At 45.9% G+C, this 26,909-nt stretch overlaps 19 non-coding genes and 15 pseudogenes across 19 annotated transcripts; all 34 read right to left on the bottom strand.

Moving 5' to 3' along the window:
• Nucleotides 1-19,239: 19,239 nt before the first annotated feature.
• Nucleotides 19,240-19,358, bottom strand: LOC143946010 (5S ribosomal RNA; annotated as a pseudogene).
• A 109-nt stretch (nucleotides 19,359-19,467) lies between these two features.
• On the bottom strand, nucleotides 19,468-19,586 carry LOC143944411 (5S ribosomal RNA; annotated as a pseudogene).
• A 109-nt stretch (nucleotides 19,587-19,695) lies between these two features.
• On the bottom strand, nucleotides 19,696-19,814 carry LOC143943645 (5S ribosomal RNA; annotated as a pseudogene).
• A 109-nt stretch (nucleotides 19,815-19,923) lies between these two features.
• On the bottom strand, nucleotides 19,924-20,042 carry LOC143946549 (5S ribosomal RNA; annotated as a pseudogene).
• Nucleotides 20,043-20,151: 109 nt separating this feature from the next.
• On the bottom strand, nucleotides 20,152-20,269 carry LOC143946766 (5S ribosomal RNA; annotated as a pseudogene).
• A 109-nt stretch (nucleotides 20,270-20,378) lies between these two features.
• On the bottom strand, nucleotides 20,379-20,497 carry LOC143951941 (5S ribosomal RNA). The gene has a single exon (XR_013267166.1). It is a non-coding gene; the product is annotated as a 5S ribosomal RNA (ribosomal RNA).
• A 109-nt stretch (nucleotides 20,498-20,606) lies between these two features.
• Nucleotides 20,607-20,725, bottom strand: LOC143949247 (5S ribosomal RNA). Its single transcript, XR_013265471.1, has one exon. It is a non-coding gene; the product is annotated as a 5S ribosomal RNA (ribosomal RNA).
• A 109-nt stretch (nucleotides 20,726-20,834) lies between these two features.
• LOC143953248 (5S ribosomal RNA) lies at nucleotides 20,835-20,953 on the bottom strand. Its single transcript, XR_013268348.1, has one exon. It is a non-coding gene; the product is annotated as a 5S ribosomal RNA (ribosomal RNA).
• Nucleotides 20,954-21,062: 109 nt separating this feature from the next.
• LOC143943716 (5S ribosomal RNA) lies at nucleotides 21,063-21,181 on the bottom strand (annotated as a pseudogene).
• Nucleotides 21,182-21,290: 109 nt separating this feature from the next.
• Nucleotides 21,291-21,409, bottom strand: LOC143952590 (5S ribosomal RNA). The gene has a single exon (XR_013267752.1). It is a non-coding gene; the product is annotated as a 5S ribosomal RNA (ribosomal RNA).
• Nucleotides 21,410-21,518: 109 nt separating this feature from the next.
• Nucleotides 21,519-21,637, bottom strand: LOC143953012 (5S ribosomal RNA). The gene has a single exon (XR_013268133.1). It is a non-coding gene; the product is annotated as a 5S ribosomal RNA (ribosomal RNA).
• Nucleotides 21,638-21,746: 109 nt separating this feature from the next.
• On the bottom strand, nucleotides 21,747-21,865 carry LOC143953677 (5S ribosomal RNA). The gene has a single exon (XR_013268737.1). It is a non-coding gene; the product is annotated as a 5S ribosomal RNA (ribosomal RNA).
• A 110-nt stretch (nucleotides 21,866-21,975) lies between these two features.
• On the bottom strand, nucleotides 21,976-22,094 carry LOC143953719 (5S ribosomal RNA). The gene has a single exon (XR_013268775.1). It is a non-coding gene; the product is annotated as a 5S ribosomal RNA (ribosomal RNA).
• A 109-nt stretch (nucleotides 22,095-22,203) lies between these two features.
• On the bottom strand, nucleotides 22,204-22,322 carry LOC143953676 (5S ribosomal RNA). Its single transcript, XR_013268736.1, has one exon. It is a non-coding gene; the product is annotated as a 5S ribosomal RNA (ribosomal RNA).
• A 110-nt stretch (nucleotides 22,323-22,432) lies between these two features.
• Nucleotides 22,433-22,551, bottom strand: LOC143950325 (5S ribosomal RNA). Its single transcript, XR_013265737.1, has one exon. It is a non-coding gene; the product is annotated as a 5S ribosomal RNA (ribosomal RNA).
• A 109-nt stretch (nucleotides 22,552-22,660) lies between these two features.
• LOC143948909 (5S ribosomal RNA) lies at nucleotides 22,661-22,769 on the bottom strand (annotated as a pseudogene).
• Nucleotides 22,770-22,878: 109 nt separating this feature from the next.
• LOC143955034 (5S ribosomal RNA) lies at nucleotides 22,879-22,997 on the bottom strand (annotated as a pseudogene).
• Nucleotides 22,998-23,106: 109 nt separating this feature from the next.
• On the bottom strand, nucleotides 23,107-23,225 carry LOC143948468 (5S ribosomal RNA; annotated as a pseudogene).
• A 109-nt stretch (nucleotides 23,226-23,334) lies between these two features.
• Nucleotides 23,335-23,453, bottom strand: LOC143953528 (5S ribosomal RNA). Its single transcript, XR_013268601.1, has one exon. It is a non-coding gene; the product is annotated as a 5S ribosomal RNA (ribosomal RNA).
• Nucleotides 23,454-23,561: 108 nt separating this feature from the next.
• On the bottom strand, nucleotides 23,562-23,680 carry LOC143950378 (5S ribosomal RNA). Its single transcript, XR_013265785.1, has one exon. It is a non-coding gene; the product is annotated as a 5S ribosomal RNA (ribosomal RNA).
• A 109-nt stretch (nucleotides 23,681-23,789) lies between these two features.
• LOC143950630 (5S ribosomal RNA) lies at nucleotides 23,790-23,908 on the bottom strand. Its single transcript, XR_013265980.1, has one exon. It is a non-coding gene; the product is annotated as a 5S ribosomal RNA (ribosomal RNA).
• Nucleotides 23,909-24,018: 110 nt separating this feature from the next.
• Nucleotides 24,019-24,137, bottom strand: LOC143953098 (5S ribosomal RNA). The gene has a single exon (XR_013268211.1). It is a non-coding gene; the product is annotated as a 5S ribosomal RNA (ribosomal RNA).
• Nucleotides 24,138-24,246: 109 nt separating this feature from the next.
• LOC143953312 (5S ribosomal RNA) lies at nucleotides 24,247-24,365 on the bottom strand. The gene has a single exon (XR_013268406.1). It is a non-coding gene; the product is annotated as a 5S ribosomal RNA (ribosomal RNA).
• Nucleotides 24,366-24,474: 109 nt separating this feature from the next.
• LOC143948908 (5S ribosomal RNA) lies at nucleotides 24,475-24,583 on the bottom strand (annotated as a pseudogene).
• Nucleotides 24,584-24,692: 109 nt separating this feature from the next.
• On the bottom strand, nucleotides 24,693-24,811 carry LOC143944549 (5S ribosomal RNA; annotated as a pseudogene).
• A 109-nt stretch (nucleotides 24,812-24,920) lies between these two features.
• On the bottom strand, nucleotides 24,921-25,039 carry LOC143955033 (5S ribosomal RNA; annotated as a pseudogene).
• A 109-nt stretch (nucleotides 25,040-25,148) lies between these two features.
• Nucleotides 25,149-25,267, bottom strand: LOC143944410 (5S ribosomal RNA; annotated as a pseudogene).
• A 109-nt stretch (nucleotides 25,268-25,376) lies between these two features.
• Nucleotides 25,377-25,495, bottom strand: LOC143945775 (5S ribosomal RNA; annotated as a pseudogene).
• Nucleotides 25,496-25,604: 109 nt separating this feature from the next.
• Nucleotides 25,605-25,723, bottom strand: LOC143945995 (5S ribosomal RNA; annotated as a pseudogene).
• A 109-nt stretch (nucleotides 25,724-25,832) lies between these two features.
• On the bottom strand, nucleotides 25,833-25,951 carry LOC143953062 (5S ribosomal RNA). Its single transcript, XR_013268179.1, has one exon. It is a non-coding gene; the product is annotated as a 5S ribosomal RNA (ribosomal RNA).
• A 108-nt stretch (nucleotides 25,952-26,059) lies between these two features.
• Nucleotides 26,060-26,178, bottom strand: LOC143952676 (5S ribosomal RNA). The gene has a single exon (XR_013267830.1). It is a non-coding gene; the product is annotated as a 5S ribosomal RNA (ribosomal RNA).
• Nucleotides 26,179-26,287: 109 nt separating this feature from the next.
• LOC143952637 (5S ribosomal RNA) lies at nucleotides 26,288-26,406 on the bottom strand. Its single transcript, XR_013267795.1, has one exon. It is a non-coding gene; the product is annotated as a 5S ribosomal RNA (ribosomal RNA).
• A 109-nt stretch (nucleotides 26,407-26,515) lies between these two features.
• LOC143952193 (5S ribosomal RNA) lies at nucleotides 26,516-26,634 on the bottom strand. The gene has a single exon (XR_013267393.1). It is a non-coding gene; the product is annotated as a 5S ribosomal RNA (ribosomal RNA).
• A 109-nt stretch (nucleotides 26,635-26,743) lies between these two features.
• Nucleotides 26,744-26,862, bottom strand: LOC143952078 (5S ribosomal RNA). Its single transcript, XR_013267290.1, has one exon. It is a non-coding gene; the product is annotated as a 5S ribosomal RNA (ribosomal RNA).
• Between the last annotated feature and the right edge of the window lie 47 nt (nucleotides 26,863-26,909).

Here is a 26,909-nt window from a genome sequence, read left to right as displayed (position 1 = left end):
GGCCGTGAGCGCCACACGAATTTGGCGCGAACGGACCAAAATGTTCGGACTTCGCCGAACGGACGAACAGCCGATGTTCGAGTCGAACGTATGTTCAACTTGAACACGAAGCTCATCCCTAATGCTGAGAGTCAGGGACATAAGTAGGAATTTGAAAGATCCATTGAACCTTCTGGGCACCCTAAGGAGTGCAACGATGCAATGTGCATAGAACATCACAATAATGGTGGATGTGGTCAAATTGTGCTAACAGTGGGAGGTGCTTAAAGCGATGCAATGCACATGTGGAGATCAGATTACACCTCTGGCCTGGTCTCTGTGTGCTGGAATGACTGATTCCTGTGCATGCGCAGGAGGGATGTCATACTACACTGGCCCATAAAGAAGACTGAAGACCGGCACACAGCTGAAGATGCTGGCACTGTTGAGGGGCGGTGTCACTGAAGCAAAGGTAAGTTTAGTTCTGTTTTAAAGTGATTATAATGCATTCCCTGCATTAAGCTAAAAAGTGTCCCAGTGTTTGTATCGCCAATCACCCCGTTTTATACTTACCTATGTCCTCTCTCAATCCAGCGCTGTGCCCATCTGCAGTGGCTCTTTCCTCCCTCTCTCTCCGCTCACAGAGGCAGCAGAAGAAACCATTGACTCCTGACGATTAAATCCTGTGAGCAGAGAGCAGGCAGTGGGGCTGAGCCATGCTGTGTGTGCCAAAAGACGCACACAGCCTGGCTGAGGATCAATCCTGCAGGTGTGCCCCCATTGGAAGCAGCCTGCTATGGGGGGTACACAAAGCAGGGGAGGAGCCAAGAGCTCCAGCAGGTGACACCAGAAGAGGAGCACAGAGTAGGCAAGTGTAATATGTTTGTTATTTTATGAATGTTGGCTCTGGCTGCTGTCACTCATAACTTGTGAGCCAATGAGAAGTGAGAGAAGACGTCTCAACTCTGTGTCCGATTGGACACGCAGAACTGTGGCTGGTGAGCGGCCTGCTCTGGGTGCCCCCATAGCAAGCTCTTTACTCTGAGGGCACTTGGCAGATGGGAGGGGCCAGAAGCACTGGTGGGGGACCTGAGAGGATGAGGGCTGCTGTCTGCCAAATCACTGCATAAAGCAAGTAAGTATGACATGTTTTTTTGTTTTGTTTTTTAAACTGTGCCTTTAATATAATTTAATTTCCTTCTCTGCATCAAGATAATAAACTTTCTGCATTTAGCTTCCCCGCCAAAAAGTTAGCAGTAAAAAATACAGCTGTGATGTTCGGCCCGGTCCAGAGCTGGCTGAGACCATCCAAGTGCCTGCTACTGTGTGTTCGGGCAGCTCTGGTGGAGGCGGAGCCCGAGCATGTCGTGTGCTGTTATGGTGCAAGGGAGCCAATCAGAGTGGCCAGAGCCTCGTGTGTGAGTCTGCAGGAAAGGGGCAGAATAGGTCAGGAGTGGGACTGTCATTGCTGTTTAGTGCTGTTTATCTACTTTAAATCTCATTGCTAATTGCATATTGTACTTGTTTGTAGCCTAAATAGAAAAATTTGCACTTAAGTCTGGAATTTTGTAATTTTTGGAAATGCCGGTAAAAACTTGGCTGTGCCAGGAAATTTTTGGTGTCGTGCCAGTAAATTTCAATCTGGTAGGTTGGCTAAACTGCTCTGTTCTGGGCCAAGAGTAAGTAAAGCACAATGCATACCTCCCAACTTCCAGAGATGGGAACGAGGGACACCTATTAGTAAAAGTATGTAGGCACAGGACACGCCCCTTGTCACACCCCCTTAAAGGAGATTTCTACCAAAAAAAGATTAGTTAAACCCACAAGTGTTTTTTTTTTTTTTTAACCACTACTATTCCTTTATACTCGCTTTAGAAATGTACAAATGCAGCAATTTAGAAATTGGATGAAAGGTTTAGCACTGAACACTTTTTGAAAGATCAGCAGTGTATTTTATATACAACTATACAGATCAGACCAAAATGAGGGACAAATGAGGAGGAAAAAGGGACAGAGGGACATTGTTCCAAATCATGGACAGTCCCTCAAGATCGGAGACAGTTGGGAGCTTTGCAGATTGTGTAGTGGTCAGGAGCAAGTAACACACAGAGGTAAGTAACAAAGACAGGTATGTAACAAACAGAGGTAAGTAACAAACAGAGATAAGTAAAAGAGGTAAGTAACAAACAGAAGTAAGTAGTAAACAAAGGTAAGTAACAAAGAGAGGTAAGTAACAAACACAGGTAAGTAACAAAGACAGGTAAGTATCAAACAGAGGTAAGTAACAAAGAGAGGTAAGTAACAAAGGTAAGTAACAAAGAGAGGTAAGTAACAAAGGTAAGTAACAAAGAGAGGTAAGTAACAAAGAGAGCACAGGTGTTCGAAATGAGTAATGTGCAGAGCACAGAGATCAGGAGGAAGAGTTCAGAGTATCACTTCTCATGCATCCTGATGCTGGATCTTGGTATCTGCCCTTACTCAGTATTTGCACTCCACAAGTATTTCAACATCTCTTTTTTACTATGTCACTCTATAAGGCTACATGCCTACGGACGTTTTAAAAAATGGGCAGTAAAGCTAGGTCCGATGTCTGGAAAAAGTGGTGTTAAAAACTTGATTTTTACTGCGCTTTTGCACATTTTTTAACGTTTCACGTTTTTCAGCTCTAGCGCCGCACCACGGAGCGCCCTGGTCCAGGGTTTTTTTTTTTAACAGCTTAAAAATGCCTATGCCATTTGCAGCTCAAAAACGCCTAGGTGGGCATGAAGCCATAGACTAACATGGACAGGCATTTTTAAGCTGCAAAAAACGCTCAAAAAAGCGGCTGTAAAAACGTCCGTGGGCATGAGGCCTAAAAGTCAATTTTATTGCACCCTCGCTGTGCCCCCTCCTTGTAACTTTTACATGCTTCTTATGTCCAGGGGGTACAATACAGACCGTGGTCACTTACCCTATCCTTGCCCTAGCTGGCCTCTCTGGAGCCTAGACATCAATAAGTACAATATAAAAAAAAGGAAACCCTGTATTAATAAAGGAAAGCTGATACAGATATGCTGCACATATATATCATCAATGTAGCGCTTCACAAATATGTTGATGAATTTGATCAAAACCGTAAGAGTGTAACACCAATAAATCAAAGTTCCAAACTGCAACATTTGTATCCAATCTTCTTTATCTCAGGTTTATCTCAGGTTCTGCACAGACACAGCACCCCGTTCATTTGAATCACCTGCTGTACCTGCGGGGAATGGGGGAAAAAAGCCCTGAGCCTTGCTTTAAAATAGACAGAACTGTACGGTGCTGACGGACTTCGTGGTTTTGCGTACCTGAAAACACGCCGCGCTTTTCTATGTGTGGGGGGAGATTAAGAGGTGATGACATCCACTGTGCATCTGCTAAAGGGCAGCACATATTTCCTGCAGGTTGGGGAACGTGTGAGATTAGCATGTGTTTCCCATCCCACATATGTCTGATTCTAGTCTTAGTAGTTCATTTTTTCTTTTTTTGTTGTAAACTCTGCTTCTTCGCTGGTCTTCTGTTCTCCAGCACCGCCATCTTGACTGTGGGAAGCCGGCTGTGACTTCCTGATGTTCCACAGCTGGCACCCCACTGCTCATGTGCGAGATGTACTGCACTTTCACACTGGTCCCGCAACTCCTAGGGCATGAGACGTGTCCCAGGAGGCTGCGGGAGTGGGGGAGGGGGAAGCAGAACCTCGGCTTTTCTCACCTAGGGGGGAGGAGCAGAAGTGGGAGCGGGTACCTGTCAGAAAAAGAAACCCACTCCAAAAAATAAGTTGCTATAGCGGTAGAGGAGAGGGGAGGAGGATGGGCAGAACTTCACTTTTTAATCACAAATCTACAAATATTTGTAAATCTATAGCAGAAGGTCACCCAGTATTGGGATGGAAGGGATCACCTGTGCACCCAAAACATCTCACTAATGCTTTGGCAGTCTGATTGGCACCAGTTAGGTTCCTTATTCTGTCAGTAATTCCTCTGATAAATGTCACTCACAGACACTTCACTAGAGCTGATCATCAGCATCAACCTTCTGCTTTACACATTCAGGATGGCAAAAGGCAGGCTCAGAGCTCTGAGCAGAGCGACCTCGTGTGGTGAATATGCAGCATCACATGTGAGCTGAGGATGCTTTATCTATCTTTAACCAGCAGGGGTCAGTGCTGCTCATACAGTTTATTGTTTAAAAGTATTACCAATTAAAGCTAAAACAAAGAAAAAAAAAATACAAATAATTATTGAATTTGTCCCTCATAAATAACTGCAATTATTACAACACAATTATTACAACATGTTTTTGCATATATTATGCTGCAATCAATCTTTTAAAAATCTGCAATGCAATGTTACAAATAATTATCCTATAAATACGATGAAATCAAACAGAAAAGTTTGTGAATATGTGATGGAAAAAAAGGGTTAAATGAATATGAACAAATAAAGTAATATAAAAGAAATAAATAAGAGTGTAGAAAAAAATTAAAGTAATGATAATAATTAAAAAAACATATAATATAAATATAAAATATAAATATATATATATATATATATATATATATATATATATATATATATACGTATGAATAAATTTCATGAATAAATATATAATATAATAAATAAGCGTGTATAAAAAAATAAATATTTAAAATACTTAATAAATATAAAAATAACTATAAATAAGGGTGTATAAAATAATGAATAAAAATAAATAAGGGCGAGCTATTGATAATAGCAAAATACATCCTGGCTGCCATACCTCTATGTGCTTTCTATGCAAATTCAGTACCTTTTTTTTTTGCCAATATTATCATTTTCTTTTTGTGTGTTTATGGAAATAACTTAACCACTTGACAACTGAGTATTTAAACACCCCTCCTGCCCAGACCAATTTTCAGCTTTCGGTGCTCTCACATTTTGAATGACAATTACTCAGTCATGTATTGCTGTACCCAAATTAATTTTTTATCCTTTTTTCCCCACAAATAGAGCTTTCTTTTAGTGGTATTTGACCACCTCTGGGTTTTTTATTTTTTGCGTTATAAATGAAAAAACACAGAAAATGTTGAAAAAAAACACATTTTTCTTTGTTTCTGTGATAAAAGTTTGCAAATTATTAATTTGTCTTCATACATTTTGGCCACAATTTATACTGCTACATATCTTTGGTAAAAATAACCCAAATTATTGGCTATTATTGGGTCTTTGTGAAAGTTAGAGAGTCTAAAAGCTGTGGTGCAAATCATACAAAATTTATCACATCTGATGCACCGGTGGCCGATCTCATTTCTTGAGACCCGAACAAGCCAGGAAAGTACAAATACACCCCAAATGACCCCCTTTTTTAACCACTTGCAAACTGGGCACTTAAACCCCCCTCAGTCCCAGACCAATTGTCAGCTTTCAGCGCTGATGCACTTTGAATGACAATTGCGCGGGCATACAACACTGTACCCAAATGAAATTTTTATCATTTTTTTCCCACAAATAGAGCTTTCTTTTGGTGGTATTTAGTTACAGCTCGGAGTTTTATTTTTTGCTAAACAAACAAAAAAAGATGCAAAAAAAATAAATAAATAAATCATGTTTTAATAGTTTGTTATAAAATTTTGCAAACGGGTCATTTTTCTCCTTCATTGAAGTGCGCTGATTAGGCGGCACTGATAGGCTGCATTGGTGGGCACTGATAGGCTGCATTGGTGGGCACTGATAGGCTGCATTGGTGGGCACTGATAGGCTGCATTGGTGGGAACTGATAGGCTGCACTGGTGGGCACTGATAGGCATAGTTAAGGCGGCACTAATAGGCACAGATAAGGCGGCACCGATGGGCACAGATAAGGCGGCACTGATGGGCAAAGATGGGCACAGATAAGATAACACGGATGGGTGGCACGGATGGGTGGCACGGATGGGTGGCACGGATGGGCACTGATAGGTACCACTGATAGATGGGACTGATGGGCACTGATAGGTGGCACTGATAGGTGGCTCTGATAGGTGGCACTGCTGGGCACTGATGGGCGGCACTGCTGGGCACTGATGGGCGGCACTGCTGGGCACTGCTGGGCACTGATGGGCGGCACTGGGGTGCAGCACCTTTGAGGCAGATTGTGGGCACTGTGGGTGGCACTGTGGGTGGCACTGCTGGGTGGCACTGTGGGCACTGCTGGGTGGCACTGTGGGCACTGCTGGGTGGCACTATGGGCACTGCTGGGTGGCACTGACGGGGGGCACTTACTTTTTATTAGGGTGACACTGCAGGGGGCAGGTGGGCACTGGCAGGGGGCAGGTGGGCGCTTGCATTGCTGGCCGTGATCGGGACTGATGTCCCGATCACGGCCGCCGGTGATCGGCTTTTTTTTTTTCTAAATACTATCTGAATACTAGCCGATTACCGGCTCCGTTATGTCACCTGATCAGCTGTCATTGGCTGACAGCTGATCACGTGATAAGGGGTCGGGATCGACCCCTTGCACGGATCGGTGATCAGGCGAGTCTCATGGACTCGCCGATCACAGAGCGCGCCGCGCGCGCCCCTCAGGGGGCGCGCAGGCCGCTCGTACACGGGACTACGTCAATAGCCGTAGTCCCGGAAAAGGAGATCCGCGCTGTAGCCGTCATTTGGCTATAGTGCGGATCTCAAGTGGTTAAAGTAGACATTCCAAGATATTTAGTAAGAGGCATGGTGAGCTTTTTGATGTTGTCATTTTTTCCCACAATTCTTTGCAATATTAAGATTTTTTATTTATTTTTATTTTTTCCCACTAAATTGTTATTGTAATAGGTTATTTCTCTCACTTGGCATGTGTATACCACAAATGATGCCCCAAAATAAATTCTGCTACTCCTCCTGAGTATTACCATACCACATGTGTGGGACTTTTCCACAACCTTGCCACTTATAGAGGCCCAACATGCAGGGAGCACTATCAGGTGTTCTAGAAGCATAAATTACATATCTAACTTGTTGACTACCTATTACACTTTTGAAGGCCCTGGAGCACCAGGACAATGAAATGTGACACTAACGTGGCACTGATGACAGATGGCATTAATACGTGGCACTGATGACACGTGACACTGATGTGGCACTGATGACAGATGGCACTAATACCTGCCACTGATGACACATGACACTGATGAAGATGGCACTAATATGTGGCACTGATGACAGATGCCACTTATACGTGGCACTGATGACACGTGGCACTAATACGTGGCACTGATGACACATGGCTCTAATACGTGGCACTGATGACAGATGGCACTAATACGTGGCACTGATGACATGTGACACTGATGACAGATGGCACTTATACATGGCACTGATGACAGATGGCACTTATACATGACACTGGAGACAGATGCCACTGACGACAGGTGGAACTGGGGACAGATGGCACTGACGACAGGTGACACTGGGGACAGATGGCACTGATGACAGGCGGCACTGGGGACAGATGGCACTGACAGGTGGCACTGGGGGCAGATGGCACTGACAGGTGGTAGTGGGGACAGATGGCAGTGGGGAGAGGTGGCAGTGGGGACAGATGGGCACTTTATTTTCATATTTTATATTTATTATTTATTTTTTCCCACTAACCGCTGCATCTCTGACTAAGCGGTTCATCTCTCCTTCCTCAGGTGACGACAGGTGACACTGGGGACAGATGGCACTGATGACAGGCGGCACTGGGGACAGATGGCACTGACAGGTGGCACTGGGGGCAGATGGCACTGACAGGTGGTAGTGGGGACAGATGGCAGTGGGGAGAGGTGGCAGTGGGGACAGATGGGCACTTTATTTTCATATTTTATATTTATTATTTATTTTTTCCCACTAACCGCTGCATCTCTGACTAAGCGGTTCATCTCTCCTTCCTCACACGCTGTCTCTGTGTGAGGAGGGAGAGCCGGTGATGAGAGATGATCTCATATGTTTACATATGAGATTATCTCTCATTGGACACGCCGATCACGCTGTAAACGGCCGCTGCGATTGGCCATTTACAGCAATCTGTGCCTTGGACACGGCCAGCACAGAACTTCCCGATGTGAGCTCGCGGGAGTGCGCATTGCGGAAGTAAACAGGAGGACGTTCAGGGACGCCCTCCCGGCAGTTAGTGTCCGCACTGTAGCTGTCTTTTGGCTATAGCGCTGGCGCAAAGTGGTTAAATATAAAAAAATAAGGGTTTGTAAATAAAACAATCACATTAAAATAATAATAAATATAAAAATAAAAAATTTAAATAAAAGGGTATAAAATAATAAATAAAAATCATATAATATATATAATATAAAATATACTTAATAAATAATAAAAAAAATAGAGATAAATAATTATTGAATTTCTCCCTCATAAATAACTGCAATTATTACAACACAATTATTCCAACATGTACAAAGCAGGCGCAAGTCAGGCGCTAATAGGAGTAAAGTAGGCGCAATCCGAGGTGTTAATATAGATAAAGTAGGCACAATTCTTTTTACTTTATTGAGTGGCATTTAGTTCACACCAGAATGCCGGGTTGGAAGCCGCACGTTTCCTGCACCACCTTCAAAACGCACTGCAGTTGCGATTTGCAGCGGGGTGTTAATATTATGTCATGAAATGCAGGTCACACGCGCAGGGCGCTCGCCTGCACCAGACTGCGTGCTACAGAAGTACTATGCCATCCGCTTGCTGTGCGTTTCCCTTAAAGGAGTGCATGAACTGCTTTTGGTGCAGTTCGGTGCAACTCAGTCCATTCTAAATGAATAGGCTAAAATCGCACACCGCACGTGAATGGCAGAGGAACGCTCAGTACGTTGTTGTGCGATTCCGTGGTGTGGACCGGCCCTTCACTCATCTGTATGCGGAGGCCGAGCTGCAATGCCACTTCATGTGAGCTCTGGTGCATTGCGGGAAAAATGCTCCAAGTCTGCGTTTTAAAAAAAATGAATATAAATAAGGGAGTATAAAAAAAAGGCAAAAATATATATTTGTGAATGCATTTAATGAATAAATATAAAAATAAATATGGGGGTATACAAATAATAAACAACAATAAAATAGTTAATAAATATAAAAATATTTATAAATAAGGGGGTATAAAACAATAAATAACAATAAATAAGGGCGAGCGATTAATAATGCCCATACACCTCCTGGGGGCGCTACTTCTACCTGCTTTCTGTGCAAATTCAGCAGCACAAGGCAGCTTTGTGGTGTGAACAGGGCACAGAGATAACGATGGTTTTCTATGGTCCTGTGTGGTGAGCGGTGCTGATAAAGTGCAGAAAAATGCATCCAGTGTGAATGAGCTCTTAGGTGAGGTTGTCACTTTAGTTTTAAGCCAAACCCGAACGATCTAGCAGCGCACAGTACGTTTTTTGTTTTTGTTTTAGTTTTAGGGTGCTTTCACGCTGCAGCCGCCCGAGCGTTAGAGGTAAAGTTCCGCTCGTTTTAGCGCCTCTTTAACGCTGTTCGGGTGGTAACAGGGCACTTTTAACCCCCAAGAAGGGGCTCAAAAGGGGTTAAAAGCGCCCCGTGTTGCAGCCATTTCAGAAGCACTGCCCATTCATTCCAAAGGGCAGAGGCGGTCTGGGAGCCTTGGTATACAGCGCCGCTAAACCGCCCCAAAGATGCTGCTTGCAGGACTTTTTCAAACGTCCCGCCAGCGCACCGCCCCAGTATGAGAGCATACTAGAATAGGAAAATCCCCTTCAGTAGTAAATTTAATTAATAATGCATAGCATAGTCATCATGACAATTAAAATTTTGTCAGCGGCTGCTTTTGTTTTTTTTCTAACACCCTCCCCCAACCAGCGGACTTATCTAACAACCTCCCCCCACCAGCGGACTTATCTAACACCCTCCCCCCACCAGCGCACTTATCTAACAACCTCCCCCCACCAGCGGACTTATCTAACATCCTCCCCCCACCAGCGGACTTATCTAACACCCCCCCACCAGCGAAATGATCTAACACCCTCCCCCCCCACCAGCGGACTTATCTAAGACCCCCCCACCAGCGGACTTATCTAATACTCTCCCCCACCAGCGAACTTATCTAACACCCCACCCCCTACCAGCGGACTTATCTAACACCATCCCCCCACCAGCGAACTTATCTAACACTCTCCCCCCCACCATCTGACTTATCTAACACTCTCCCCCCACCAGCGGACTTATCTAACACCCCCCCACATGCAGACTTATCTAACACCCTCCCCCCACCATCGGACTTATCTAACACTCTCCCCCCACCATCGGACTTATCTAACACTCTCCCCCCACCAGCGGACTTATCTAACACCCTCCCCCACCAGCAGACTTATCTAACACCCTCCCCCCACCATCGGACTTATCTAACACTCTCCCCCCACCAGCGGACTTATCTAACACCCCCCCACATGCAGACTTATCTAACACCCTCCCCCCACCAGCGGACTTATCTAACGCACTCCCCACATGCGGACTTATCTAACACCCTCCTCCCACCAGCGGACTTATCTAACACCCTCCCCCACCAGCGGACTTATCTAACAACCTCCCCCCACCAGCGGACTTATCTAACAACCTCCCCCCACCAGCGGACTTATCTAACACCCTCCCCCCACCAGCGAACTTATCTAACACCCCCCCCACCAGCGGACTTATCTAACACCCTCCTCCCCACCAGTGGACTTATCTAACAACCTCCCCCCACCAGCAGACTTATCTAACACCCTCCCCCCACCAGCGGACTTATCTAACACCCTCCCCCACCAGCGGACTTATCTAACACCCTCCCCCCACCAGCGGACTTATCTAACAACCTCCCCCCCACCAATGGACTTATCTAACAACCTCCCTCCACCAGCGGACTTATCTAACAACCTACCCCCACTAGCGGACTTATCTAACACCCTCCCCCCACCAGTGGACTTATCTAACACCCTCCCCCCCACCAGCGGACTTATCTAACACCCTCCCCCCACCAGCGGACATATCTAACACCCTCCCCACACCAGCCAACTTATCTAACACCCTCCCACCACCAGTGGACTTATCTAACACCATGAGGGCCATCCATACGCTGCACATAGAGGACTGCTTTGCCGTTTGTAATTTGTGGTTGGACTACAGCTTCCAGTTTTCCTTTTGGGCTTATTTCCTGGGAATGGGACAAGGCAACCCTGGGTGCAAGTCATATACATGCTAATTCAGCTTGACACACACATGAAGGTGGACTTGAAACATCCAGATAGCCATTGTTTGTTCCAATTAATGTCTCACATAGAAACAAAAACCCCCCTTGCCATAGAATCCGTCTAAATGATCTGGAAGTAATTTGCAGGATATCCTGTACTTGGTTGACATCTCGATAGTATTTGAAGTACTCTTCAGACATACTTATATTTTTCTAAATGGCAGGCATTTTGATCCTCGAACTTACACCTCACTAGATTGCTATATCATCAAGTTTGTTCACCCCTGATGAAGGTTCTTAATTATCAGCAACTGGAAACGCGTTGGGTGTGGGTGATATAGGACAAGCATTGTTTTAATCATATTTTGTTCTATATATATGTTTGTTTATTAATACACCAGGAGGACATTGTTTAGCCCATTTGTACTTCCTGGTAATATTATGTACATTGTGTAATTTATGAATAAAAATTGTATATTATTGTGTCCATTTGTGTCCGGAGTTGATGGTCATTTAAAATCTCACCCATTCAGGGGGAAGCCTTTTTTTTTGATAAGTATATAGGGATTGGACCACTTCACAGTTTTTTGACCCATTTTCAGTTCTTTTCTCGTTTATATGCTAAAGAAAAGCAGGCCCAAACCATGATGCTGCCACCACCATGTTTGACAGTGGGGATGGTGTGTTGAGGGTGATGAGCTGTGTTGCTTTTACGCCAAACATATCGTTTTGCATTGTGGGCAAAAAGTTGGATTTTGGTTTCATCTGACCAGAGCACCTTCTTCCACATGTATGGTGTGTCTCCCAGGTGGTTTGTGGCAAACGTTAGACGAGACTTTTTATGGATATCTTTGAGAAATGGCTTTCTTATTGCCACTCTTCCATAAAGGCCAGATTTGTACAGTGTACGACTGATTGTTGTCCTATGGACAGACTCTCCCACCTCAGCTGTAGTTCTCTGCAGTTCATCCAGAGTGATCATGGGCCTCTTGGCTGCATCTCTGATCCGTCTTCTCCTTGTCTGAGCTGAAAGTTTAGAGGGACGGCCAGGTCTTGGTAGATTTGCAGTGGTCTGATACTCCTTCCATTTCAAAATGATCACTTGCACAGTGCTCCTTGGGATGTTTAAAGCTTGGGAAATCTTTTTTTATCCAAATCCGGCTTTAAACTTCTCCACAACAGTATTACGGACCTGCCTGGTGTGTTCCTTGGTCTTCATGATGCTCTCTGCGCTTTCAACAGAACCCTGAGACTATCACAGAGCAGTTGCATTTATACAGAGACTTGAACTTCTGGAGTGAGTTTGCTGCACTGAAAGTAAAGGGGCAGAATAATTTTGCACACACCACTTTTCAGTTTTTTATTTTCTAAAAAAGTTTAAATTATCCAACAGATTTCGTTCCACTTCACAATTGTGTCCCACTTGTTGGTGATTCTTCACAAAAAATTTAAATTTTATATCTTTATGTTTGAAGCCTGAAATGTGGCAAAAGGTTGAAAAGTTCAAAGGGGCCGAATACTTTTGCAAGGCACTGTATATCATCAATGTAGCGCTTCACAAATATGTTGATGAATTTGATCAAAACCATAAGAGTGTAACACCAATAAATCAAAGTTCCAAACGGCAACATTTGTATCCAATCTTCTTTATCTCAGGTTAGGGTCACACTTGTGCAGATCCAGTGTGACCCGTCTGCACAGACACAGTACCCCGTTCATTTGAATCACCTGCTGTACCTGCGGGAAATGGGGGAAAAAAGCCCTGACCCTTGCTTTAAAACAGACAGAACTGTACGGTACTGACGGACTTTGTGGTTTTGCGTACCTGAAAACACGCCGCGCTTTCCTATGTGTGGGGGGAGATTAAGAGGTGATGACACCCACTGTGCATCTGCTAAAGGGCAGCACATATTTCCTGCAGGTTGGGGAACGTGTGCGATTAGCATGTGTTTCCCATCCCACATATGTCTGATTCTAGTCTTAGTAGCTCATTTTTTCTTTTTTTGTTGTAAACTCTGCTTCTTCGCTGGTCTTCTGTTCTCCAGGGCCGCCATCTTGACTGTGGGAAGCCGGCTGTGACTTCCTGCTGTTCCACAGCTGGCCCCCCACTGCTCATGTGCGAGATGTACTGCACTTTCACACTGGTCCCGCAACTCCTAGGGCATGAGACGTGTCCCAGGAGGCTGCGGGAGTGGGGGAGGGGGGAAGCAGAACCTCGGCTTTTCTCACCTAGGGGGGAGGAGCAGAAGTGGGAGTGGGTACCTGTCAGAAAAAGGAACCCACTCCAAAAAATAAGTTGCTATAGCGGTAGAGGAGAGGGGAGGAATATGGGCAGAACTTCACTTTTTAATCACAAATCTACAAATATTGTGTAAATCTATAGCAGAAGGTCGCCCAGTATTGGGATGGAAGGGATCACTTGTGCACTCAAAACATCTCACTAATGTTTTGGCAGTCTGATTGACACCAGTTAGGTTCCTTATTCTGTCAGTAATTCCTCTGATAAATGTCACTCACAGACACTTCACTAGAGCTGATCATCAGCATCAACCTTCTGCTTTACACATTCAGGATGGCAAAAGGCAGGCTCAGAGCTCTGAGCAGAGCGACCTCGTGTGGTGAATATGCTGCATTACATGTGAGCTGAGGATGCTTTATCTATCTTTTACCAGCAGGGGTCAGTGCTGCTCATACAGTTTATTGTTTAAAAGTATTACCAAGTAAAGCTAAAACAAAGAAAAAAAAAACTCCATACAAATAATTATTGAATTTCTCCCTCATAAATAACTGCAATTATTACAACACAATTATTACAACATGTTTTTACATATATTATGCTGCAATCAATCTTTTAAAAATCTGCAATGCAATGTTACAAATAATTATCCTATAAATGCGATGAAATCAAACAGAAAAGTTTGTGAATATGTGATGGAAAAAAAGGGTTAAATTAATATGAACAAATAAAGTAATATAAAAGAAATAAATAAGAGTGTAGAAAAAAATTAAAGTAATGATAATAATTAAAAAAAATATATAATATAAATATAAAATATAAATATATATATACGTATGAATAAATTTCATGAATAAATATATAATATAATAAATAAGCGTGCATAAAAAATAATAATAATATTTACAATAGTTAATAAATATAAAAATCACTATAAATAAGGGTGTATAAAATAATGAATAAAAATAAATAAGGGCGAGCGATTGATGATAGCAAAATACATCCTGGCTGCCCTACCTCTATGTGCTTTCTATGCAAATTCAGTACCTTTTTTTTTGCCAATATTATCATTTTCTTTTTGTGTGTTTATGGAAAGAACTTAACCACTTGACAACTGGGCATTTAAACCCCCCACCTGCCCAGACCAATTTTCAGCTTTCGGTGCTCTCACATTTTCAATGACAATTACTCAGTCATGTATTGCTGTACCCAAACAAATTTTTTATCCTTTTTTCCCCACAAATAGAGCTTTCTTTTGGTGGTATTTGACCACCTCTGGGTTTTTTATTTTTTGCGTTATAAATGAAAAAACACCGAAAATGTTGAAAAAAAAAAAATTTTTCTTTGTTTCTGTGATAAAAGTTTGCAAATTATTAATTTTTCTTCATACATTTTGGCCACAATTTATACTGCTACATATCTTTGGTAAAATTAACCCAAATTATTGGCTATTATTTGGTCTTTGTGAAAGTTAGAGAGTCTAAAAGCTGTGGTGCAAATCATACAAAATTGATTACATCTGATGCACTGGTGGCCGATCTCATTTCTTGAGACCCGAACAAGCCAGGAAAGTACAAATACCCAACAAATGACCCCTTTTTTTTAAAGTAGACATTCCAAGGTATTTAGTAAGAGGCATGTTGAGCTTTTTGATGTTGTCATTTTTTCCCACAATTCTTTGCAATATTAAGATTTTTTATTTATTTTTATTTTTTTCCACTAAATTGTCAGTGTAATAGGTTATTTCTCTCACTTGGCATGTGTATACCACAAATGATGCCCCAAAATAAATTCTGCTACTCCTCCTGAGTATTACCATACCACATGTGTGGGACTTTTCCACAGCCTTGCCACTTAGAGAGGTCCAACATGCAAGGAGCACCATCAGGTGTTCCAGAAGCATAAATTACACATCTAACTGGTTGACTACCTATTACACTTTTGAAGGCCCTGGAGCACCAGGACAATGACATGTGACACTGACGTGGCACTGATGACAGATGGCATTGATACGTGGCACTGATGACACATGACACTGATGTGGCACTGATGACAGATGGCACTAATACGTGCCACTGATGAAACATGACACTGATGAAGATGGCACTAATATGTGGCACTGATGACAGATGGCACTTATACGTGGCACTGATGACACGAGGCACTAATACGTGGCACTGATGACACGTGACACTGATGACAGATGACACTGATACGCGGCATTGATGACACGTGACACTGATAACAGATGGCACGTGACACTGACAGATGGCACTGATACGTGGCACTGATGACAGATGGCACTAATACGTGACACCAATGACACATGACACTGATATGGCACTGATGACAGATAGCACTATGTGGCACTGATGACAGATGGCACTATGTGGCACTGATGACACGTGGCACTGATGTGGCACTGATGACAGATGGCACTATGTGGCACTGATGACACGTGGCACTGATGACAGATGGCACTTATACGTGGCACTGATTACAGATGGCACTTATACATGACACTGGGGACAGATGCCACTGACGACAGGTGGAACTGGGGACACATGGCACTGACGACAGGTGGCACTGGGGACAGATGGCATTGATGACAGGCGGCACTGGGGGCAGATGGCACTGACAGGTGGCACTGGGGGCAGATGGCACTGACAGGTGGTAGTGGGGACAGATGGCAGTGGGGAGAGGTGGCAGTGGGGACAGATGGGCACTTTATTTTCATTTTTTATATTTATTATTAATTTTTTCCCACTAACCGCTGCATCTCTGACTAAGCGGTTCATCTCTCCCTCCTCACACGCTGTCTCTGTGTGAGGAGGGAGAGCCGGTGATGAGAGATGATCTCATATGTTTACATATGAGATTATCTCTCATTGGACACGCCAATCGAGCTGTAAACGGCCGCTGCGATTGGCCATTTACAGCAATCTGTGCCTTGGACATGGTCAGCACAGAACTTTCCCGATGCGTGCTCGCGGGAGAGCGCATTGCGGAAGTAAACAGGAGGACACAAAAAAAAGAAAAAAGATTAAATATAAAAAAATAAGGGTTTGTAAATAAAACAATCACATTAAAATAATAATAAATATAAAAATAAAAAATTTAAATAAAAGGGTATAAAATAATAAATAAAAATCATATAATATATATATAATATAAAATATATATACTTAATATATAAAATATATACTTAATAAATAATAAAAAAAATAGAGATAAATAATTATTGAATTTCTCCCTCATAAATAACTGCAATTATTACAACACAATTATTCCAACATGTTTTTACATATATTATGCTGCAATAATTTTTTTACAAAATCTGCAAATAAATAATTATACTATAAATAATTATCTTATAAATGTGATGAAATCAAGCAGAAAAGATTGTGAATATGTGATGTAACTTTTTGTTTATTGTCAATGTTATCATTTTCTTTTTGTGTGTTTATTTAAAAAACTTAAACACATTTCAAAAAATAAAAATAAATAAAGGTGTCTAAACACAAAAAAAGAAAAAGGATTAAATATAAGAAAAAATAAGGGTGTGTGTGTAAATAAAACAATCACTCACATATAAAAACAAATATAAATAAGAGTGCATAAAAATAATAAATATAATAATTAGTAAATATAGAAATAAAAATGTAAATAAAGGGGTATAAAATAATAAATAAAAACCTTAAATATACATTTTTATTTTATTTTATATTATATATATTATATTTATGTTTTTTATTGCCAATGATAACATTGGCATATAAAATAACATTGACATATAAAATAATAAAAACCTTAAATACAATATACAATATTTTATTTTCTATTTATTTTCTATTATATATATTATATTTATATTTTTTATTTATTATTATTATATTTTATATTTATATATTATTATATTTTTTAATTTTTTTAATTTTTATTATTATTATTTAGGCTGCTCTAGAATAAAAATGTAAATAAAGGGGTATAAAATAATAAATGAAAACCTTAAACATAATATTTTCTATTATATTTATGTTTTTTATTTTATAAAAAATATATATATATTATTTATTTTTTTAAAGAAGGAAAAAAAAAGCGGGCTGTGTGGATTGGCCATATTTCCCCACGAGGCTTGAACTCATGGACAACACGACCAATCCAACAGCCCCACCGAGACGGCTTCTACCGTGAGGCGCCACCGCTCCCGGCACTTATAATATGTTACTCTCTTAATCTTGAAGCACGCATTCTCAGTGACGTCATCAGCTCAACACTGCCATCTACAGGTATTACTGAGAATTACACCCGCACGCTGCTGAGCAGCAGGGACGCTCTCTGCTCTATCAAACCTGCGTACAAGCTGTAACTCGGAAGGACCCTAGCGTCGCTTAGCAACCACCCGTCCTTGGCAACCGGAGTGCGACCATAGTAACCCACAGACTGCAAGGTATGTAGGGGGGGTCTGCACTACTGAGGGGGTCTGCTGCACTGAGGGGGGTCTGCACTACTGAGGGGGGACCTGCATTGAGAGGGGTCTGCACTACTGAGGGGGGGTCTGCTGCACTGAGGGGGGTCTGCTGCACTGAGGGGGGGTCTGCTGCACTGAGGGGGGTCTGCTGCACTGAGGGGGGTCTGCACTACTGAGGGGGGGTCTGCATTGAGAGGGGTCTGCACTACTGAGGGGGGTCTGCACTACTGAGGGGGGTCTGCTGCACTGAGGGGGTCTACACTACTGAGGGGGGTCTACACTACATAGGGGGGTCTGCACTGAGGGGGAGTCTACATTTCTGTGGAGGGGGGTCTGCACTACTGAGGGGGAGGGTCTGCACTACTGAGGGTGAGGGTCTGCACTACTGAGGGGGAAGTCTGCACTACTGAGGGGGGGGGTCCTGCACTACTAGGGGGGTCTGCACTGAGGGGGAGTCTGCACTACTGAGGGGGAGGGTCTGTGCTGAGGGGGGGTCTGCACTACTGTGGGGGGAGCCTGCACTACTGAGGGGGGTCCTGCACTACTTTGGGGGTCTACACTACTGAAGGGGTCTGCACTGCTGGGGGGGTGTCTGCACGGCTGGGGGTCTCCAATGCTGGGGGTGTCTGTAATAAGGGGGTGTCTGTACTGCTGGGAGGTCCTGCACTGAGTGGGGGTCTCTGCACTACTGAGGGGGGTCTTCACTGAGGGGGAGTCTGCACTACTGAGGGGGGGTCTGCACTGGGGGGTGTCTGCACTGGGAGGTATTTGTACTGCTGGGGTGGTCCTGCTCTGAGGGGGGGGGTCTGTACTAAGTGGGGTGTCTGCACTGCTGGGGGGTCTGTACTGCTGGGGTTCTGCACTGAGGTAGGGGGTGTCTGTACTGCTGGGGTTCTGCACTGAGGTAGGGGGTGTCTGTACTGCTGGGGGGTCTGCACTGTACTGATGGAGGTCAGCAATCTGTGTCCTTCAGGGGCTGCATACAGTATACTGCATACTTTGTTGTTCGAAATGAATATAAGCTGTTGCCTGGGTACTGTGCCACATGGGTGTGGTAATCTGTTGTTCAATGGCATTAGTTATTTTTTTTTGGGGGGGGGCCCATACAACATTTTGCTATGGGGCCCTGTGATTTCTAGTTACGCCCCTGCCAGGCGGTCTCCCATCCAGGTACTAACCAGGCACGACCCTGCTTAGCATCCGAGATCAGACGAGATCGAGCGCATTCAGGGTGATGTGGCTGTAGGCGAACTTGCACGCTACTTACAACTCTCTTGACAAAAGCCAAGGTGGTCACCTCGGGCAATCGAGGGGAAAAATACAGCAGGTCGCCAAAGCCAACAACATAATGGAAAAAAGCCTACGGCACCTGGTATTCTCAGGCGGTCTCCCATCCTGGTACTAACCAGGCCCGACCCTGCTTAGCATCCGAGATCAGATGAGATTGAGCGCATTCACGGTGATGTGGCTGTAGGCGATCTTGCACCCTACTTACAACTCTCTTGACAAAAGCCATGGTGGTCACCTCGGGCAATCGAGGGGAAAAATACAGCAGGTCGCCAAAGCCAACAACATAATGGAAAAAAGCCTACGGCACCTGGTATTCTCAGGCGGTCTCCCATCCTGGTACTAACCAGGCCCGACCCTGCTTAGCATCCGAGATCAGACGAGATCGAGCGCATTCCGGGTGATGTGGCAGTAGGCAATCTTGCACCCTACTTACAACTCTCTTGACAAAAGCCAAGGTGGTCACCTCGGGCAATCGAGAGGAAAAATACAGCAGGTCGCCAAAGCCAACAACATAATGGAAAAAAGCCTACGGCACCTGGTATTCCCAGGCGGTCTCCCATCCAGGTACTAACCAGGCCTGACCCTGCTTAGCATCCGAGATCAGATGAGACCGCGCGCATTCAGGGTGATGTGGCCGTAGGTGATCTTGCACCCTACTTACAACTCTCTTGACAAAAGCCAAGGTGGTCACCTCGGGCAATCAGGAGGAAAAATACAGCAGGTCGCCAAAGCCAACAACATAATGGAAAAAAGCCTACGGCACCTAGTATTCCCAGGCGTTCTCCCATCCAGGTACTAATCAGGCCCGACCCTGCTTAGCATCCGAGATCAGACAAGATCGAGCGCATTCAGGGTGATGTGGCCGTAGGTGATCTTGCACCCTACTTACAACTCTCTTGAAAAAAGCCAAGGTGGTCACCTCAGGCAATCGATAAGAAAAATACAGCAGGTCGCCAAAGCCAACAACATAATGGAAAAAAGCCTACGGCACCTGGTATTCCCAGGCGGTCTCCCATGCAGGTACTAACCAGGCCGACCCTGCTTAGCATCCGAGATCAGACGAGATTGAGCGCATTCAGGGTGATGTAGCCGTAGGCAAACTTGCACCCTACTTACAACTCTCTTGACAAAAGCCAAGGTGGTCACCTCGTGCAATCGAGAGGAAAAATACAGCAGGTCGCCAAAGCCAACAACATAATGGAAAAAAGCCTACGGCACCTGGTATTCCCAGGCGGTCTCCCATCCAGGTACTAACCAGGCCCGACCCTGCTTAGCATCCGAGATCAGACGAGATCGAGCGCATTCAGGGTGATGTGGCCGTAGGCGATCTTGCACCCTACTTACAACTCTCTTGACAAAAGCCAAGGTGGTCACCTCGGGCAATCGAGGCGAAAAATACAGCAGGTCGCCAAAGCCAACAGCATAATGGAAAAAAGCCTACAGCACCTGGTATTCCCAGGCGGTCTCCCATCCAGGTACTAACCAGGCCCAACCCTGCTTAGCATCCGAGATCAGACGAGATCGAGCACATTCAGGGTGATGTGGCTGTAGGCGATCTGGCACCCTACTTACAACTCTCTTGACAAAAGCCAAGGTGGTCACCTCGGGCAATCGAGAGGAAAAATACAGCAGGTCGCCAAAGCCAACAACATAATGGAAAAAAGCCTACGGCACCTGGTATTCCCAGGCGGTCTCCCATCCAGGTACTAACCAGGCCTGACCCTGCTTTGCATCCGAGTTCAGACGAGATCGAGCGCATTCAGGGTGATGTGGCCATAGGCTATCTTGCACCCTACTTACAACTCTCTTGACAAAAGCCAAGGTGGTCACCTCGGGCAATCGAGAGGAAAAATACAGCAGGTCGCCAAAGCCAACAACATAATGGAAAAAAGCCTACGGCACCTGGTATTCGCAGGCGGTCTCCCATCCAGGTACTAACCAGGCCCGACCCTGCTTAGCATCCGAGATCAGACGAGATCAAGCGCAATCAGGGTAATGTGGCCGTAGGCGATCTTGCACCCTACTTACAACTCTCTTGACAAAAGCCAAGGTGGTCACCTCGGGCAATCGAGATGAAAAATACAGCAGGTCGCCAAAGCCAACAGCATAATGGAAAAAAGCCTACGGCACCTGGAATTCCCAGGCGGTCTCCCATCCAAGTACTAACCAGGCCCGACCCTGCTTAGCATCCGAGATCAGACGAGATCCAGCGCATTCAGGGTGATGTGGCCATAGGCTATGTTGCACTCTACTTACAACTCTCTTGACAAAAGCCAAAGTGGTCACCTCAGGCAATCGAGAGGAAAAATACAGCAGGTCGCCAAAGCCAACAACATAATGGAAAAAAGCCTACGGCACCTGGTATTCGCAGGCGGTCTCCCATCCAGGTACTAACCAGGCCCAACCCTGCTTAGCATCCGAGATCAGACGAGATCAAGCGCAATCAGGGTGATGTGGCCGTAGGCGATCTTGCACCCTACTTACAACTCTCTTGACAAAAGCCAAGGTGGTCACCTCGGGCAATCGAGAGGAAAAATACAGCAGGTCGCCAAAGCCAACAACATAATGGAAAAAAGCCTACGGCACCTGACATTCCCAGGCGGTCTCCCATCCAGGTACTAACCAGGCCTGACCCTGCTTAGCATCCGAGATCAGACGAGATCGAGCGCATTCAGGGTGATGTGGCCGTAGGCGATCTTTGCACCCTACTTACAACTCTCTTGACAAAAGCCTAAGTGGTCACCTCGGGCAATCGAGAGGAAAAATACAGCAGGTCGCCAAAGCCAACAACATAATGGAAAAAAGCCTACGGCACCTGGTATTCGCAGGCGGTCTCCCATCCAGGTACTAACCAGGCCCGACCCTGCTTAGCATCCGAGATCAGACGAGATCAAGCGCAATCAGGGTGATGTGGCCGTAGGCGATCTTGCACCCTACTTACAACTCTCTTGACAAAAGCCAAGGTGGTCACCTCGGGCAATCGAGAGGAAAAATACAGCAGGTCGCCAAAGCCAACAACATAATGGAAAAAAGCCTACGGCACCTGACATTCCCAGGCGGTCTCCCATCCAGGTACTAACCAGGCCTGACCCTGCTTAGCATCCGAGATCAGACGAGATCGAGCGCATTCAGGGTGATGTGGCCGTAGGCGATCTTTGCACCCTACTTACAACTCTCTTGACAAAAGCCAAAGTGGTCACCTCGGGCAATCGAGAGGAAAAATACAGCAGGTCGCCAAAGCCAACAACATAATGGAAAAAAGCCTACGGCACCTGGTATTCCCAGGCGGTCTCCCATCCAGGTACTAACCAGGCCCGACCCTGCTTAGCATTCGAGATCAGACGAGATCGAGCGCATTCAGGGTGATGTGGCCGTAGGCGATCTTGCACCCTACTTACAACTCTCTTGACTAAAGCCAAGGTGGTCACCTCGGGCAATCGAGAGGAAAAATACAGCAGGTCGCCAAAGCCAACAACATAATGGAAAAAAGCCTACGGCACCTGGTATTCCCAGGCGGTCTCCCATCCAGGTACTAACCAGGCCTGACCCTGCTTAGCATCCGAGATCAAGCGCATTCAGGGTGATGTGGCCGTAGGTGATCTTGCACCCTACTTACAACTCTCTTGACAAAAGCCAAGGTGGTCACCTCGGGCAATCGAGAGGAAAAATACAGCAGGTCGCCAAAGCCAACAACATAATGGAAAAAAGCCTACGGCACCTGGTATTCCCAGGCGGTCTCCCATGCAGGTACTAACCAGGCCAGACCCTGCTTAGCATCCGAGATCAGACGAGATCGAGCGCATTCAGGGTGATGTGGCCGTAAGCTATCTTGCACCCTACTTACAACTCTCTTGACAAAAGCCAAGGTGGTCACCTCGGGCAATCGAGAGGAAAAATACAGCAGGTCGCCAAAGCCAACAACATAATGGAAAAAAGCCTACGGCACCTGGTATTGCCAGGCGGTCTCCCATCCAGGTACTAACCAGGCCCGACCCTGCTTAGCATCCAAGATAAGACGAGATAGAGCACATTCAGGGTGATGTAGCCGTAGGCAATCTTGCACACTACTTACAACTCTCTTGACAAAAGCCAAGGTGGTCACCTCGGGCAATCGAGAGGAAAAATACAGCAGGTCGCCAAAGCCAACAACATAATGGAAAAAAGCCTACAGCACCTGGTATTCCCAGGCAGTCTCCCATCCGGGTACTAACCAGGCCCGACCCTGCTTAGCATCCGAGATCAGACGAGATCGAGCGCATTCAGGGTGATGTGGCCGTAGGTGATCTTGCACCCTACTTACAACTCTCTTGACAAAAGCCAAGGTGGTCACCTCGGGCAATCGAGACGAAAAATACAGCAGGTCGCCAAGCCGACAACATAATGGAAAAAAGCCTACAGCACCTGGTATTCCCAGGCGGTCTCCCATCCGGGTACTAACCAGGCCCGACCCTGCTTAGCATCCGAGATCAGACGAGATCGAGCGCATTCAGGGTGATGTGACCGTAGGCAATCTTGCACCCTACTTACAACTCTCTTGACAAAAGCCAAGGTGGTCACCTCGGGCAATCGAGAGGAAAAATACAGCAGGTCGCCAAAGCCAACAACATAATGGAAAAAAGCCTACGGCACCTGGTATTCCCAGGCGGTCTCCCATCCGGGTACTAACCAGGCCCGACCCTGCTTAGCATCCGAGATCAGACGAGATCGAGCACATTCAGGGTGATGTGGCCGTAGGCAATCTTTGCACCCTACTTACAACTCTCTTGACAAAAGCCAAGGTGGTCACCTCGGGCAATCGAGGCGAAAAATACAGCAGGTCGCCAAAGCCAACAACATAATGGAAAAAAGCCTACGGCACCTGGTATTCCCAGGCGGTCTCCCATCCAGGTACTAACCAGGCCCGACTCTGCTTAGCATCCGAGATCAGACGAGATCGAGCGCATTCAGGGTGATGTGGCCGAAGGCGATCTTGCACCCTACTTACAACTCTCTTGACAAAAGCCAAGGTGGTCACCTCAGGCAATCGAGAGGAAAAATACAGCAGGTCGCCAAAGCCAACAACATAATGGAAAAAAGTCTACGGCACCTGGTATTCCCAGGTGGTCTCCCATCCAGGTACTAACCAGGCCCGACCCTGCTTCCCATCCGAGATCAGACGAGATCGAGCGCATTCAGGGTGATGTGGCCGTAGGCGATTTTGCACCTTACTTACAACTCTCTTGACAAAAGCCAAGGTGGTCACCTCAGGCAATCGAGAGGAAAAATACAGCAGGTCGCCAAAGCCAACAACATAATGGAAAAAAGCCTACGGCACCTGGTATTCCCAGGCGGTCTCCCATCCAGGTACTAACCAGGCCTGACCCTGCTTAGCATCCGAGATCAAGCGCATTCAGGGTGATGTGGCCGTAGGTGATCTTGCACCCTACTTACAACTCTCTTGACAAAAGCCAAGGTGGTCACCTCGGGCAATCGAGAGGAAAAATACAGCAGGTCGCCAAAGCCAACAACATAATGGAAAAAAGACTACGGCACCTAGTATTCCCACGCGTTCTCCCATCCAGGTACTAACCAGGCCCGACCCTGCTTAGCATCCGAGATCAGACGAGATCGAGCGCATTCAGGGTGATGTGGCCGTAGGCGATCTTGCACCCTACTTACAACTCTCTTGACAAAAGCCAAGGTGGTCACCTCAGGCAATCGATAGGAAAAATACAGCAGGTCGCCAAAGCCAACAACATAATGGAAAACAGCCTACGGCACCTGGTATTCCCAGGCGGTCTCCCATGCAGGTACTAACCAGGCCAGACCCTGCTTAGCATCCGAGATCAGACGAGATCGAGCGCATTCAGGGTGATGTGGCCGTAAGCTATCTTGCACCCTACTTACAACTCTCTTGACAAAAGCCAAGGTGGTCACCTCGGGCAATCGAGAGGAAAAATACAGCAGGTCGCCAAAGCCAACAACATAATGGAAAAAAGCCTACAGCACCTGGTATTCCCAGGTGGTCTCCCATCCGGGTACTAACCAGGCCTGACTCTGCTTAGCATCCGAGATCAGACGAGATCGAGCACATTCAGGGTGATGTGGCCGTAGGCAATTTTGCCCCCTACTTACAACTCTCTTGACAAAAGCCAAGGTGGTCACCTCGGGCAATGGAGAGGAAAAATACAGCAGGTCGCCAAAGCCAACAGCATAATGGAAAAAAGCCTACGGCACCTGGTATACCCAGGCGGTCTCCCATCCGGGTACTAACCAGGCCCGACCCTGCTTAGCAACTTAGATCAGACGAGATAGAGCGCATTCAGGGTGATGTGGCCGTAGGCGATCTTGCACCCTACTTACAACTCTCTTGACAAAAGCCAAGGTGGTCACCTCGGGCAATCGAGAGGAAAAATACAGCAGGTCGCCAAAGCCAACAACATAATGGAAAAAAGCCTACGGCACCTGGTATTCCCAGGCGGTCTCCCATCCAGGTACTAACCAGGCCCGACCCTGCTTAGCATCCAAGATAAGACGAGATAGAGCACATTCAGGGTGATGTGGCCGTAGGCAATCTTGCACACTACTTACAACTCTCTTGACAAAAGCCAAGGTGGTCACCTCGGGCAATCGAGAGGAAAAATACAGCAGGTCGCCAAAGCCAACAACATAATGGAAAAAAGCCTACAGCACCTGGTATTCCCAGGCGGACTCCCATCCGGGTACTAACCAGGCCCGACCCTGCTTAGCATCCGAGATCAGACGAGATCGAGCGCATTCAGGGTGATGTGGCCGTAGGTGATCTTGCACCCTACTTACAACTCTCTTGACAAAAGCCAAGGTGGTCACCTCGGGCAATCGAGACGAAAAATACAGCAGGTCGCCAAAGCCGACAACATAATGGAAAAAGCCTACAGCACCTGGTATTCCCAGGCGGTCTCCCATCCGGGTACTAACCAGGCCCGACCCTGCTTAGCATCCGAGATCAGACGAGATCGAGCGCATTCAGGGTGATGTGATCGTAGGCAATCTTGCACCCTACTTACAACTCTCTTGACAAAAGCCAAGGTGGTCACCTCGGGCAATCGAGAGGAAAAATACAGCAGGTCGCCAAAGCCAACAACATAATGGAAAAAAGCCTACGGCACCTGGTATTCCCAGGCGGTCTCCCATCCGGGTACTAACCAGGCCCGACCCTGCTTAGCATCCGAGATCAGACGAGATTGAGCGCATTCAGGGTGATGTGGCCGTAGGCGATCTTGCACCCTACTTACAACTCTCTTGACAAAAGCCAAGGTGGTCACCTCGGGCAATCGAGAGGAAAAATACAGCAGGTCGCCAAAGCCAACAACATAATGGAAAAAAGCCTACAGCACCTGGTATTCCCAGGCGGTCTCCCATCCGGGTACTAACCAGGCCCAACCCTGCTTAGCATCCGAGATCAGGCGAGATCGAGCGCATTCAGGGTGATGTGACCGTAGGCGATCTTGCACCCTACTTACAACTCTTTTGACAAAAGCCAAGGTGGTCACCTCGGGCAATCGAGAGGAAAAATACAGCAGGTCGCCAAAGCCAACAACATAATGGAAAAAAGCCTACGGCACCTGGTATTCCCAGGTGGTCTCCCATCCGGGTACTAACCAGGCCCGACCCTGCTTAGCATCCGAGATCAGACGTGATCGAGCACATTCAGGGTGATGTGGCCATAGGCGATCTTGCACCCTACTTACAACTCTCTTGACAAAAGCCAAGGTGGTC

Source organism: Lithobates pipiens, unplaced genomic scaffold (genome assembly GCF_037356315.1).
Source record: "Lithobates pipiens isolate NorthernLeopardFrog02 unplaced genomic scaffold, aLitPip1_a1.2 Scaffold_30, whole genome shotgun sequence".
In the NCBI taxonomy this organism is placed as follows: domain Eukaryota; kingdom Metazoa; phylum Chordata; class Amphibia; order Anura; family Ranidae; genus Lithobates; species Lithobates pipiens.
Note: the sequence above shows the minus strand (reverse complement) of the source record. Positions and strands in the feature narration are given on the sequence as shown.